The following is a 14,714-nucleotide window of genomic DNA, read 5'->3' as shown; positions in this document are numbered from 1 at the left end:
TTGCTCGCGTTTGCGAAGAGCAACCAGCAGTTTGGGGCCTTGTGAATCGCGATCGGGGAAGCTCTTTCGCGATCACGTAGAACAAATCTCTGTTGCACTGACCCAACTTTGGAAGTTTATATCTCACAATCTATAAGAAATTTGAAGATGATCTAAAAATATAAGTTGTAGCCCTTGATGTGTAGTTTTCAGAAAGGTAAACCATTTATGATTTGGAGTTGTGTACAAAATGTTATGGTAGATACACTATAGGCTGTCTGGGAAGAGTTTGGAAATCTCTGTTGCACAGGGCTGACTTTGGAAGCTTATATCTAGAAATATATAAGGCATTGGGAGATGAGTAACAAATGAAAGTTATAGCCCTTGGTATCTAGTCATGGCAGACAAGTCTATTGCTGTTTATCGGGCCGATGCCGAGGCTGCTCAAATAGAGGCAAGAGAGGCAGCAGATGCTGCTGACACTCGAGTACATTGGGTTGTTGAACTTGCTAAGTGTCGATCTCGGAGGGAGACCCTTGAGGAGATACACGCTCGAGGTTTCGATCTTGCCGAAGAGATAAAAAAGGCCAAAGAACTCGAAGCTGATGCTGAAGCCTTAGTTTCCGATGGCGATGATAATGATGACGATGATAGCAAGGGCGGGTCCGATGATGAATGGGAGCCCGGTGGAGAAGAGACCGTTCTTGATGACAACCCAGAAGCTTAGCCCTTAGCTTTTATGTCGCATTTATTCATGTAAATAATCTTTGTATATTTATAAAAATATCTTTTTCTTTTACTGACTTGTTTCGACTTTCTTGCCTTGTGAAGCTTTCGTTCATGCCTTGCGAATGCTTTTATATGCGATTTCATCGAATTCGGTTTTCGTAGCTTTTATGGTCGAGTGAGAGATTGTTTCGAACTCGAACTCAAAATATCTTAGCCCGTAGACCTTTTATGATCGAGTGAGTGATTACTCGAACTCGAAGTAAGATAGCCCTTAGGCTTTAATAATTGAGTGAGTGATTGTTTGGAACTCGAACTCAAAATATCTTAGCCCGTAGGCTTTTTATGATCGAGTGAGTGATTGCTCGAACTCGAGGTAGGATAGCCCTTAGGCTTAAATAATTGAGTGAGTGATTATTTCGAACTCGAACTCAAAATATCTTAGCCCATAGGCTTTTTATAATCGAGTGAGTGATTGCTCGAACTCGAGGTAGGATAGCCCTTAGGCTTAAATAATTGAGCGAGTGATTGTTTCGAACTTGAACTCAAAATATCTTAGCCCGTAGGCTTTTTATGATCGAGTGAGTAATTTCTCGAACTCGAGGTAGGATAGCCCTTAGGTTTAAATAATTGAGCGAGTAATTGTTTCGAACTCGAACTCAAAATATCTTAGCCCGTAGGCTTTTTATGATCGAGTGAGTGATTGCTCGAACTCGAGGTAGGATAGCCCCTAGGCTTAAATAATTGAGTGAGTGATTGTTTCGAACTCGAACTCAAAATATCTTAGCCCGTAGGCTTTTAATGATCGAGTGAGTGATTGCTCGAACTCGAGGTAGGATAACCCTTAGGCTTAAATAATTGAGTGAGTGATTGTTTCGAACTTGAACTCAAAATATCTTAGCCCGTAGGCCTTTTATGATCGAGTGAGTGATTGCTCGAACTCGAAGTAGGATAGCCCTTAGGCTTAAATAATTGAGTGAGTGATTGTTTCAAACTCGAACTCAAAATATCTTAGCCCGTAGGCTTTTTAACCTGTTTGAATCATGAAATAGGAAAATCTTTTCAAAGTGTGAGATATCTGAAATTAGAAGCTCTCCTTTATCACTATACATGTGTTTGTATCTTGTGATAGGGTTCGAGCAAAACTACGTGGGCATGGTTCGTTTTGACCATTTGGCCCTTACACTTTTCTCTATCAGGACCTTGTTCGACAAGAATTCGACAAGAATTAGATATGAAAACAACTTTCTTGTGCCGAACTTGATTTACTCGATTGGTAGCCACCCAATATTCGAGGTTGATTATGAAGAAGCCTCGGATACTGCTGATTTTGTCCTCGGGTAGCACATAATTGTTGCCTCGTTAAAAACCTTACCGGAAAAAAAAACCATTTGGGATAAAAACCGAACTAAGGGGAAAAAGAGTACAATGCGTTCTTTGAAACCAGAGGTCTTGATGTTTTTAGTCGAATTCCTGCAATGAGTTAGCGTCCAATGAACGTATATAGATGATAGAGAGGAGAAAATCATACCTTAACAGTAAGATCGTTTGAGAAGCGATATGTTCCAATTGTTTGGTAGTGGTTTTCCATCCATTGCCTCAAGTTTATAAGACCCTTTCTCGACTATATCGAGGACTCGATAGGGTCCTTCCCAATTTGGGCCGAGCTTCCCTTCATTAGGATCTCGAGTGTTGATAGTGACCTTCCTTAGGACCAAGTCCCCGGTCTTGAAATGGCGGAGATTGGTTCTTCTGTTGTAGTACCTCTCAATTCGTTATTTTTGTGCAGCCATTCGAACCAGTGCCGCTTCTCGTTTTTCGTCTAATAATTCGAGGCTAGTATTCATTGCCTTGTAGTTCGATTCTTCCGATGCATGTCGAAACCTTGCACTTGGCTCCCCGACTTTGACCGGAATTAAGGCTTCGGAGCCATATACTAGGGAAAATGGAGTTGCTCCTGTACTGGATTTAGATGTTGTCCAATATGCCCAAAGGACTTCGGGCAAAATTTCTCTCCACTTTCCTTTAGCTTCGTTCAATCTTTTCTTCATGTTTTGGATGATAGTTTTGTTCGTTGATTCGGCTTGTCCGTTCCCACTAGGATGATATAGTGTTGATAGTATCCTTTTTATTTTATGGTCTTCGAGAAATTTTGTCACTTTAACGTCGGTACATTGCTTAAATTGTCACATGTTATTTTTGCTGGTATACCAAATCTACACACGATGTGATCCCAGATGAAATCTATAACCTCTTTCTCTCTTACTTTTTCGAACGCCTGTGCTTCAACCTATTTAGAGAAATAGTCAGTCATAAACAAAATGAATTTAGCTTTACCTGGGGCCGATGGTAGAAGGCCGACGATATCCATTCCCCATTTCATAAATGGCCATGGAGAGATGACTGAATGAAGCTGCTCTCCTGGTTGATGAATCATTGGTGTAAACCTTTGACATTTATCGTATCTTCGAACGAACTCCTTAGTGTCCTTTTCCATGCTATCCCAGTAGTATCCTGCTCTGATGATTTTGCGAATTAGTAGTTCGGCGTCGGAGTGGTTTCCACAAGTGCCTTCATGGACCTCCCGTAAAACATAATCGGTGTCCCCTAGACCTAAGCACACTGCCAGTGGTCCGTCGAACGTCCTTCTGTACAACGTTCCATCTTCAACCAAAGCGAATCGAGCAGCTTTGGTTCGTAGAACTCTAGATTCTTAAGAGTCTGATGGGAGTTTTCTATTTTTTAAGTATTCAATGTACTTGTTCCTCTAATCCCAGGTTAAGCTTGTGGAATTTATTTCGGTGTTCCCACCCTCGATTATAGATCTCGAGAGTTAAACGACAATCGCCGAATCGATCTTATCCTCTTCGACCGATGACCCTAGATTTGCGAGTGCGTCGGCCTCACTGTTTTGTTCTAGAGGTACATGTTGTAAGGTCCATTTTTTGAAATGGTGTAGAGTTATCTGTAGTTTGTCCAAATACCTCTGCATCCTTTCTTCTCAAACCTCAAAAGTTTTGTTCACTTGGTTTACCACTAACAAAGAGTCACATTTGGCTTCGATGACTTCTGCTCCCAAGCTTTTGGCTAGCTCGAGACCTGTAATCATGGCCTCGTACTTGGCCTCATTGTTAGTCAATCTAGTAGTTTTGATGGATTGCCTAATAATGCCACCTGTGGGAGGCTTTAGTATGATGCCAAGCCCGGAACCCTTCACATTTGAAGCACCATCTGTGTAGAGGGTCCAAACCCCCATCAATGTACCCGATTTTAACAAGTGTTCCTTTTCAACTTCGGGTACAAGGGTTAGGGTGAAGTCGGCCACGAAGTCGGCTAGAATTTGGGACTTGATGGCCGTCCGAGGTTGATATTCAATATCGTACCCACCGAGCTCGACGGCCCATTTGGCCAGTCGGCCCGATAGCCCGGGCTTGTGCAAAATGTTTCGAAGTGGGTAAGTGGTTAAAACGCATACGGGGTGACATTGAAAGTACGGTCTTAACTTTCTAGAGGCGCTTACCAATGCAAGTGCCAGTTTCTCTAAGTGTGGGTATCTAATCTCTGCCTCTCCTAAGATCCAACTTACATAATAAACAGGAAATTACGTACCTTGCTCTTCTCAAACTAGGACACCACTCACAGCGATTTCCGATACTGCCAAGTATAGGTAAAGCTTCTCATCTGCCTTCGGAGTGAGAAGTAATGGTGGGCTCGATAGGTACCGCTTCAGTTATTCCAGTGTATGTTGGCATTCCGGGGTCCAGGCGAAATCGTTCTTCTTTCTGAGTAGAGAGAAGAATCTGTAGCTTCGATCTGACGACCTTGAAATGAATCGGCCTAAGGCAGCTATCCATCCGGACAGCCGTTGCACTGCTTTCACATTATCCACGACGGTGATGTCTTCGATGGCTTTGATTTTGTCGGGGTTGGTCTCGATCCCCCTATTCGACACCATGAAGCTGAGGAACTTGCCCGATCCGACCCCGAAGGCATATTTTTCGGGGTTGAGCTTCATGTTGTATTTCCTTAGAATTTCGAACGTTTCCTGCAAATGAGCCAAATAGTCCTATGCGCGCAGGGACTTAACTAGCATGTCATCAATGTAAACTTCCATTGATTTGTTCTTCGAACATTTTATTCACTAGGCGTTGGTACGTAGCCCCTGCGTTTTTTAGCCCGAACGGCATTATATTATAACAATAGGTTCCATACTTAGTGACAAACGAAGTTTTTTCTTGGTCCTCCGGGTCCATGCTAATTTGATTGTACTCGGAGCAGGCGTCGAGAAAAGTGAGGATCTCGTGGCCGGTCGTGGCGTCGATCAAGCGATCGATGCTAGGTAGTGGAAAGGAATCTTTCGGGCATGCTTTGTTTAAATCTTTATAATCTATGCACATTCTAAGTTTGTTCCCTTTCTTGGGGACTACAATCACATTGGCCAACCATTTTGGATATTTCACTTCTCGAATTGACCCTATTTTGAGAAGTTTAGTTACCTCATCCCTTACAAATGCGTGTTTCACCTCGGATTGGGGTCTTCTTTTTTGCTTCACCGGTTTGAACCTAGGGTCCAAGCTCAGCTGGTGCGTTGTTATCGATGGTGGGATCCCCGCCATGTCTAAATGGGACCAAGCAAAACAAGCTATGTTATTAATAAGAAATTGAATGAGTTTTTTTCTGAGTTCGGGGGTCAACCCCGTACCCATGTATACCTTTTTCTCGGGAAGATGTTCGATTAATATAACATGCTCCAGTTCTTCGATCTTCGACTTGGTGGCGTTGGAGTCGTCGGGGACGATGAGAGCTCGAGGTGTCGGAAATTCTTCTTCGTTATCATCTATTTCATGTTTCACCGATTCGGTCAAGACCGGTTGCTGTGATTGCTATTTGGTTCCTCGCCTATTTTTTATGCTCGACCTTTCTGAGGCTGATGATGTTGGTATCGGTGTTATCTCATCGATCGCAAATATTTCCTTCGCAACATGTTGCTCCCCGTACACTGTCTTCACGGCGTCCGACGTATGAAATTTCATTACTTGGTGAAGAGTCGAAGGTACTGCCCTCATATTGTGGATCCATGGTCTTTCGAGTAGGGCATTGTACCTCATATCGCCTTCAATTACGTGGAACCTGGTGTTTTGGACGGTTCCAGCCACATTTATGGGCAGGATAATTTCCCCTTTAGTTGTTTCACTAGCCATATTAAAGCCGTTTAAGACCCGAGCTGCGGGCACGACTTGATTATGTAAATCGATCTTCTCCACTACCCAAAATCGGATGATATTTGCAGAGCTACCTGGATCTACTAAGATGCGCTTAATTTGAATTTTATTTAATAGGATCGAAATTACCAGAGCGTCGTTGTGAGGGTGAGAGATGCCTTCAACTTCTTCGATTCTGAATGATAAAGTGCCCTCGGGTGCATAACCTCGGGTTCGTTTTTCCCCTGTGGCCGGTATCTTGCCGTATTTAAGAACGGGTTCATGTGGAATATCGACCCCACCGACGATCATGTGAATGATATGCAGAGGTTCCTCATGTTTATCTCATTTGCCGGCATCTCTTTCTCTGAAGTGATTCTTAGCTCGATCATTGAGCAACTCTCGAAGGTGGCCCTCATTGAATAGGTGGGCTACCTCTTCTCTCAATTGTCTGCATTCCTCAGTCCTGTGGCTATGCGTACCATGATACTTGCACATCAAATTCGGGTTCCTTTGGGAAGGGTCGGTTTGCATGGGTCTGGGCCACCTAGTATCTTTGATTCTTCCGATCGCCGATACAATGCCCGATGCGTCGACGCTGAAATTGTACTCCGATAGCCGAGGTGCCTCCATAGGATCGGCATATTTATCAAAGCCACTCTTGTTCATAAGCCCCCGAGAATTTTGCCCTCGATCACTCCTTCGATTGTTCCGAGCGGTATTGCGCATTGAACCGTTGTTCATCCAATCTATGACGTACGGTTGATATCGGTCTCTGTTCGACCTTTGTTCTCTCTCGATCTCCCTTTGGTTTTTAATAGCTGTCCTGTTCTGATGCATGGATGCAGACGGAGCTCCCAACTGGTCATCTTCGACCCTAATTTTTGACTGATATCGGTTGTGTATATCCGCCCAAGTTATTGCTGGATACTCAATCAAGTTTTGCTTCAGTCGACGTGATGCTATTGAACTTTGCTCGTTCAACCATTGGGTGAAAGCTTGGATGGCCCAATCGTCTGTGACCGGTGGCAATTCCATGCGCTCCATTTGAAATCGGGATATTAATTCTCTCAGCATTTCATTACCCCTTTGCTTTACTTTGAAGAGGTCTGATTTCCTTGTTGCAACCTTTATGGCACCAGCATGTGCCTTTACGAACGAATCTGCTAACATGGCAAAAGAATCGATGGAATTTGGCGGCAGATTATGATACCAAATCATCGCTCCCTTCGAGAGGGTCTCCCCGAACTTTTTCAACAATACAGATTCTATCTCATCGTCCTCCAAATCATTACACTTGATGGCACATGTGTAAGAGATGACGTGTTCGTTGGGATCGGTCGTACCGTTATATTTGGTAATTTCGGGCATACAAAATTTTTTAGGGATTGGTTTTGGGGCCGCACTCGAGGGAAAAGGCTTTTGTATGAATTTTTTCGAATCCAGCCCTTTTATCAAGAGCTCCCGGGATCTGATCGACCCTGGCATTGTATGTTTCCACTCTCTTGTCATTGGCTTCGACTCGTTTTGTGAGTTCCTCGAGCAATTTAGTAATTTCGGGAGTGGTCCCCGATTCTTGCTCGTTTGATTTCACTATGGCGGGCTCCATTCTGGGGGTGGTTTCTCGAAGCGGATTGGAATCTAGCCTGCTTTGTATATGAGTTTGGCTCTGCAACTGAGCTATCGCTACTTGTTGGGCTTGTAACATCTCGAAGATCATACGTAAGCTGACTCCGATTTTCTCCACGTTATGGGTGTCTCGAGCTATGGATCGAGTACCGCCCTAAATGCTTTTTTCCGGATCGGAACGTTGGTTCGTCTCAAGAGCCACTTGCGAATTGACATCTAGCGGTACTCCGGCTCGAATTTCAGGTACTTCGATTCAAGCTTCAGTGGCATCGTCAAGTGGCCTTCCGGCCCCGGGTACCAAGTTGTTGGTTTCATATTAAAGGCCGGGTTCGGGGTCGATAGGTAAGGCCATTGCTGATTCGAAGTTGTAAACTGGTGTGTATTGCAGATTTGTATCAAACAATCCCTGTTATCTTTAGCCCCACGGTGGGCGCCAAACTGTTTACCCGGAAAATCGGATAAAGTTAAATTTGAGTATGGTTCTAAAGATATGTGATATAGTTTGATACAAACTGTACAAAGAAATAGTAATACATATGTTCTTGACTATGGGAATGAGAATAGTGAGCAAGAAGAATGAATAAGATAAAGTAAAACGAGCACAAGGGGATATCTTTCAATATGAGAAGTGATCTTTTGCTACAGTGTGTGAGGCTGCTTTATGCTTACAAGGATTCTCCTTTTATAGTAGAGGGATCCTACTTTATTTATAATAAAAAAAACATATAGTGGAGAACCCATGATGAATTGTCTCTTCCTCGATTCCCGCCAAGATTCTCTCCCTTAGTGCGGTTGTAACGGCTCTTGTCTGCGAGCTCGATACTGGCTCGAACTCGTTATTGGGTCGAGCCCTCGGCTTTGGCTTGAGTTCGACCTTTGGGGTGTAGCGCATTTTCGACCACCCTCACGTTGTCTTGTGGATCGATTTGGTCATGGGCTCGATACTAGCATCGAGCCGACTCCTCGATTAGTCTTTGGAACTCGAGGCTCGTTTGTACTATCTTCGGAACTCATCCCAAAATCCCACTCTGGTTGCTTACCATTCGAACTCAATCGAACGTAGGAAGGCCGAAATCTATTTCGACCGTATACAATAGGAATAATTAAAAGAAAATGACTAAGAAAGTAGAACACCTGATTTTCATTATCGCTTTCTTCATGAATCCATGCTTTGGAGATGATCTTCTTCCAAAATTGTGGCATCAAATATTTCTAATCATGATCTGAAAAAGAAGAAAAAATTAAAATCATATTTCTCATGAGCGTTATGACTATTAATTATTCCTGTGAGTTTCAGATGAAATTGCGTGGCTGCGAAATGTATTTAAGTCACTGGATATATAAGCCACATTAAAGGTTGATATGAACGTGTTAGATTTAGAATCCACCGAATCATTAACACCAAAGCAAACCATGAGAAAGAGAGATATTTGTAAGACACATCCTTTATTTGTCCAATCTAACAATAAACATGTCCATGAAAATCCGATCTTCGTGCTGGCAAAATATTATGCAGAGTGCTATTTTTCTTCTCCGCCGGAAAGAAGATGACTGTTTGAATAGTTATGATTTTCTAATGAAGGGGTACGAAGGTTTGAAGGTTATTTGTAGCCTATATATAGGAGGGTAATTAGATTTTAGGAAGGGTAAAAAGGTAAATTAACTTTTAACTTAAGGGCTTCTCGCTTTTAATATAGTACTAGTTATATAGTACGTGCTTCGCACGTATAGCCTAGCGATTATTATAAAATTTAAATATAATAATCTTTAAATATAATGTATAAATTAAAATTACTTATTTACCTTATAAATAAAAATCAAAGTTTATAGAAAGTGCAATTTTTAATTCTGGATGATTGTTATTATAATTAATATTGTAAAAGGCTTTTTGTTCCTTCTTTGTTGAACTTCCTTGGAGAAGGAAGGGAAGTTACCCTGCCAAAATTCAAAAGATATTTTTTTTCATAAAAGAAAAATATTTAAAATCCAACTCGCTTATACTCATAATGAAGACTCCTAAACCTAATAGAGTTCTAGGTGCACAATATTTAGTTTCCTACTTTGATTTCTCCAATTTAGGTGTCAACCTGAGATTTTTCTTTTTTTGGTGTTAATTACTTTTTCAAGTAAGAAAAAAAAATTAATAATTAAATTTTTACTTGAATCAAATTCCTAAATATTAGGAAAATAAAATTAAATTATAATTTTGTCTAATGTAAAATATTTTTTTGAAGGGTAAAAAAAGATGATAATATTTCATTAAGGGGTTTTGTACTTTTAATATAGTATTAGTCTTAGAATATGCGTTTTGCGCGTGTAACCATATTAATAAGTAAATAGGTTTAAAAATTACTTAGATATTATCATATAATTTGTTAGAGTTATAAATTAAAAATTAAAAAAATAATTATAAGTTCCTAAAAATGATGAATGTCGACCCTATTTAGCTAGCTCAATAAAGGAAATAATCATGTCCCGCTATCGTCCACAAATCCTTATTGTGATTTTGAGAACTTTTCTGGGAATATTTTATGAAAATTGTTGATATTTTATTGACTTAATACTGAAAATAAATAACACAAAAATATTGTTATTGTTATTCTTCGAAGATTTGACAAATAAAATAAATTAAAAAATAATAAGTTTTTGATATTTTAGAGATTCGGGAATGAGAAGTTTAGCTTATAGCTCTTAAAATTTGATACGTGATAATCTAAAGTCTAAAAATGAGTAATGTTTAGTTACTATTTTATAATAAATAATTATGAACTAAATATAGAGACCTATTATTTGATGGAACAAATGCGAAAAAAGAAAAAATTAATTTATGACAACTCAAATAGAATACATCTTGTCATTTGTTATTTCATATTTATTGCTTCAAGTTTACATTTTACCAATTAGACTCTTAATACTATATTATAACTGGGTTTGCTTTATTTTTTGATTGGTTTTAGTACTAATACTCTTTTTATAAAAATAACTTTATGTACCCTAATTAAGAGTTTGTCAAATTGAAAATTTATTTTTCATGAATTTAGAAAATAATTGAATAGGATTCTAACTATAGTTATAATTTTATCCACTATGAATTACATGTTCAAAAGGTTTAAAAAAACTAATATGATCATATTTCACTATTGAATCTTTGTGTTTGCAGAATAATTAGTGTTATTGACTCTTGCCAACTACCTTTCGGATCTCTCTTTCTCCCTATCTCTTTATATCTTTTATATTTTTAAATATATAGTTGCTTGTTCTAATTGGTAAATGTAGTTTTCAAAAATAATTTAAAAAATATATTATTTGGGTGAAAAGTAGCCCAAATTTGATACGCAGATGTATTATGGTTCATATATATAGTTAAAATTTAATATGTAAAGAATTATATTTATATTATGTTTTTTAAATAAATAAATAATTTATATTAGATAATTAATATATTAAATGATTTTAAAATCCTATATTAAGATCTTTTACATAGTTCAAACAAGGAAATAGATCAAACTTTAAGTAATTTTGAAAAGGGGATAAGTTTCTTAAGTATATTAACCATTATTTTTATAAAATTAGCACATTATAGTTTGTTAAAAAAAAATTCTAAATAAATAAATAACTTATATTATATATTTAAAATAATAATTGGTTTTTACTTCCTATTTAAAATTTCTTACATGTTTCAAAGTAATGATTAGACAAACAAACTTTAATTGATTTGGAAAAAAGGATAACTTTTTAAAGTTTTTGCCATTATTCTACGTTTAAAATTTGCACCTTTTATACACTATACAAGTTGGTTGGTATTATATTTTATCGTCCTACATATTTTTACAACTTCCACAAATACTAAACATGGAAAGATAATATTACTCATTGAAAAACCTAAATATTAGGACTTCTTACCTAGTCCAAATAAGGAAAAGTTTAATAACTAAAATTTTATTTGATTTAGAAGTCCTAAATATTAAGAAAATAATTAAAATTATAATTTTGTCCAATGTAAAATCTATTTTTAAAGGATAAAAAAGCGAACGACATTTCGCTAAAGGGCTTTGTACTTTTAATATAGTATAGATATAGATAAATAGATAGATAGATAGCTATACATATAGATATAGATATAAATATAGATAGATAGATAGATAGAAAACTAAAAGAATGTGTTCATGAAAAATAAAAGATCAGAATACTAACTGTTTTTTTTTACACTCTTCAACAGGGATAATAATGAATGTCCGAACTATTGTCTTATTCTTTTCTTTTTTTCTTATCAACCTACTAAAACTTTGACCTCTTTAATAGGGTTATTAAATGATGAATTTTCTACATATCTTACTGATGGACTTTAAAATCTTTCTACTTAATGATTTTTTTATTTCTTGAGGTCAAAATGTGCGTAGTTAAAATCCTACTAACTGATGTTCTTATTCTTTTTTTTCTTTTTGAACCACAAACATTTTGACCTCTTTAATAGGATATTAATTAATGAGTTTCTTACTTATGATCTTATTTTTTTTCCTTTTGTAACCTACGAAGTGTTCTGCCTCTTTGTAGAGTATTAGGGATACTAATAAAAGGAGTTTCCTACTTCTTGCCTTCTTCTTAATTACTTATTCCTTTTATTAAGGTAATTTTGTTTTTCCAAAAAATATTTTATTTGTATTTACCATTTTATCCAATATAAAGTGCATTTGCGGAGGGTAAAAAAGACGAACGACATTTCGCTAAAGATCTTCGTGTTTTTAATATAATATAGATAGATATAGATAGATAGATTGTGCATCAAAACTTTAGTCAGAGAGATAGATATAGTCGTGGACAAAGCTGGTCTCTCTTCTGGAGGTGCTATTGGTTCTAAATTTAAATATTTACCATAATATCAGATTTCAAAACATGCAAAACAAAATCCAGAAATGTGGAATCAACATAAAGAATTGGAAAAAAATTATATCCAGAGCGCTGCTGCTCTCTCCTTGTTGACTTTTGAAAATTATGGAGGCATTTGTTTAAAGTTTACGTTTTTTTCCAAGAATTAGCTCAAACAAACACTTTCTCTAATAATTCAAAATTAAGTTTGCAAACTCAAAAGGTGCAAAACTTCAAACAAACGCCACCTACGGTCTGTTTGTATTTAAAATATAGAAGTAATAAGTAGAGTGTCGCAAAAGAGAGGCCTCTTACCACCGATTTGAACATTTTAAATATGATTGCCTTAATTTCTTTTTCTTTTCTTTTTTTCCTTCTCTTAAGAGCGCAGGGAGGAATAATATATTTGGATTTACAGGTCAATACTGTACTTGTAGCCAGTACTAATACATGCACACTATGTTGGGCCAAACGGTTTGGTTAAGCTACTAAATGAAGTAGATATCCAGATCTGTAAGTTTTACAGAAGATTAAACCAGCCCAAAAACTGTATCCCAACTATTAATTTGTTCTCCTTGGAACTACAAAGAGACGATCTTCACAAGGGTCCAACTTTAATTCTTTAACCTAACACTATTGTAAGAGCGCAACATATGATGTATGAGTTCGGTGTATGTAAAGGTTTCTAGTCCAGCATCATACAAAAGCTTTGTATTTAAGTTGAATCAGGAAGAGTCCATTATCCATAGAGTTTGAAATCGTGCACCATTGACCCTCGGGGATTTTTCGATCACAAAACAAAAAAAGAAGGTTTAATCTGACATATGGTCAGTTACTAGTCTAATGGAAATGAACTTACAATAGTAATAATGGCACAAATTAATACCAACACAGTGACTTGGTAAGGCAGTTAAACATCAAACACTTACTAAGAATGAACAAAACATGTAACCAACTCACCCAACTGGGCACAATCATAATTAGCTTTAGCTACTCTCACTATCAAGCCTATTAGTCAATTTGCTTATCTAGTACTGTATTTACATTTGAATTGGCTGTCACTCGTTTTTCAAGCTAAGAATTGGCCTAATCTTTTGTCTGCCACCGTTGAATTCTCGTCTTTCCTTTGGATATTGAACTGATGAAAATAGCGTTAAAAAGACATAAAGGTAAAACGAATAAGGGAAAGAATAATAAGTTTTTGAAGTGGCAATGAAACCTTGGGCACTCTGGAATTTGAACCGTAGAATATCTGAAATTCTCAAAAACTTTTGAGTTTCAGTTCTTTGATATTCCATCTCCATCTCACAGAACTTGAGCTTATGACTGAAATTAGAGTTTCTTACAGGACAAAGGATGATTCCTCCTCAAGCTTGAATGATTTACTTCTTCTTCTTCTTCTTTTTTTTTTTTTTTTTTGGGGGGGGGGGGGGGTTGGGTGGGGGGGAGGGGAGGTTGTAAAGGCGGTGTCCGATCAATTTGCACGGACCTTGATTAATCCATCAAATATCTGCTACCTCCCACCATCATAGGTACCGAGTAACACTGCCTCCCCAAAACTTTACAGATGCGAAGATATGGACTGGAACTTAATTACTTAACCTTTTAAGATTAACATCCTCTTTCCATGACAAAAGGCAACTACATTGATAGAAAGAAGCAAGTGCAATTCACCTAAAAAATAGCATTTTTTTAAAAAAAAATTATGAAAATTAGGGCAAGTCTATTTGGAAGGCTGTCCTTCAAGAAAGACCAAAGGAAAAGCATGTAAATAGGAGAAAAACTCAAGTCCAAGTTCCCTAACCTTACAGTAGCTCCTTCAACCAACTAAATGAAGCAGAACAGTCATTCGTTGAATTTAAAAAATTTAATGAAGAAGAATTACAAACAACCAAACTTTCAACAGGGAAAACACATGTAAATGAAAGCATAAACAGTCCCCGACACCGGCAATCACAGCCACGGGTGAAAACACGACCAACAATCACGCGCAAAATTTTGAAAGAAGATTCAACGCATTATGCATGCAATGTAGTGCCAAAAATGACTGGTTGATAAGTTACTGACCAAAGTTAAAACCAAAAAAAAATAGCCAACTTTTCACATAGCTGCATCAAAAATTATACCGCAGTCAGATTCACTAAAGGAAGACACTTATTGGAGAATCCCTTTTAAATTTTCGATATAACACCTTCAGAGTTACTGATGATGACTCCAAACATTTGTCATGGACAAAAGTACCTGGAATGGCATTCCATAAGCTGACAACATCCTGTCAATGTGACAAAATATGCGACGAAAATGAAAATCTGT

Source organism: Nicotiana tomentosiformis, chromosome 2 (assembly GCF_000390325.3).
Source record: "Nicotiana tomentosiformis chromosome 2, ASM39032v3, whole genome shotgun sequence".
NCBI classification, from domain to species: Eukaryota; Viridiplantae; Streptophyta; class Magnoliopsida; order Solanales; family Solanaceae; genus Nicotiana; species Nicotiana tomentosiformis.
This window is presented reverse-complemented; position numbering follows the sequence as displayed.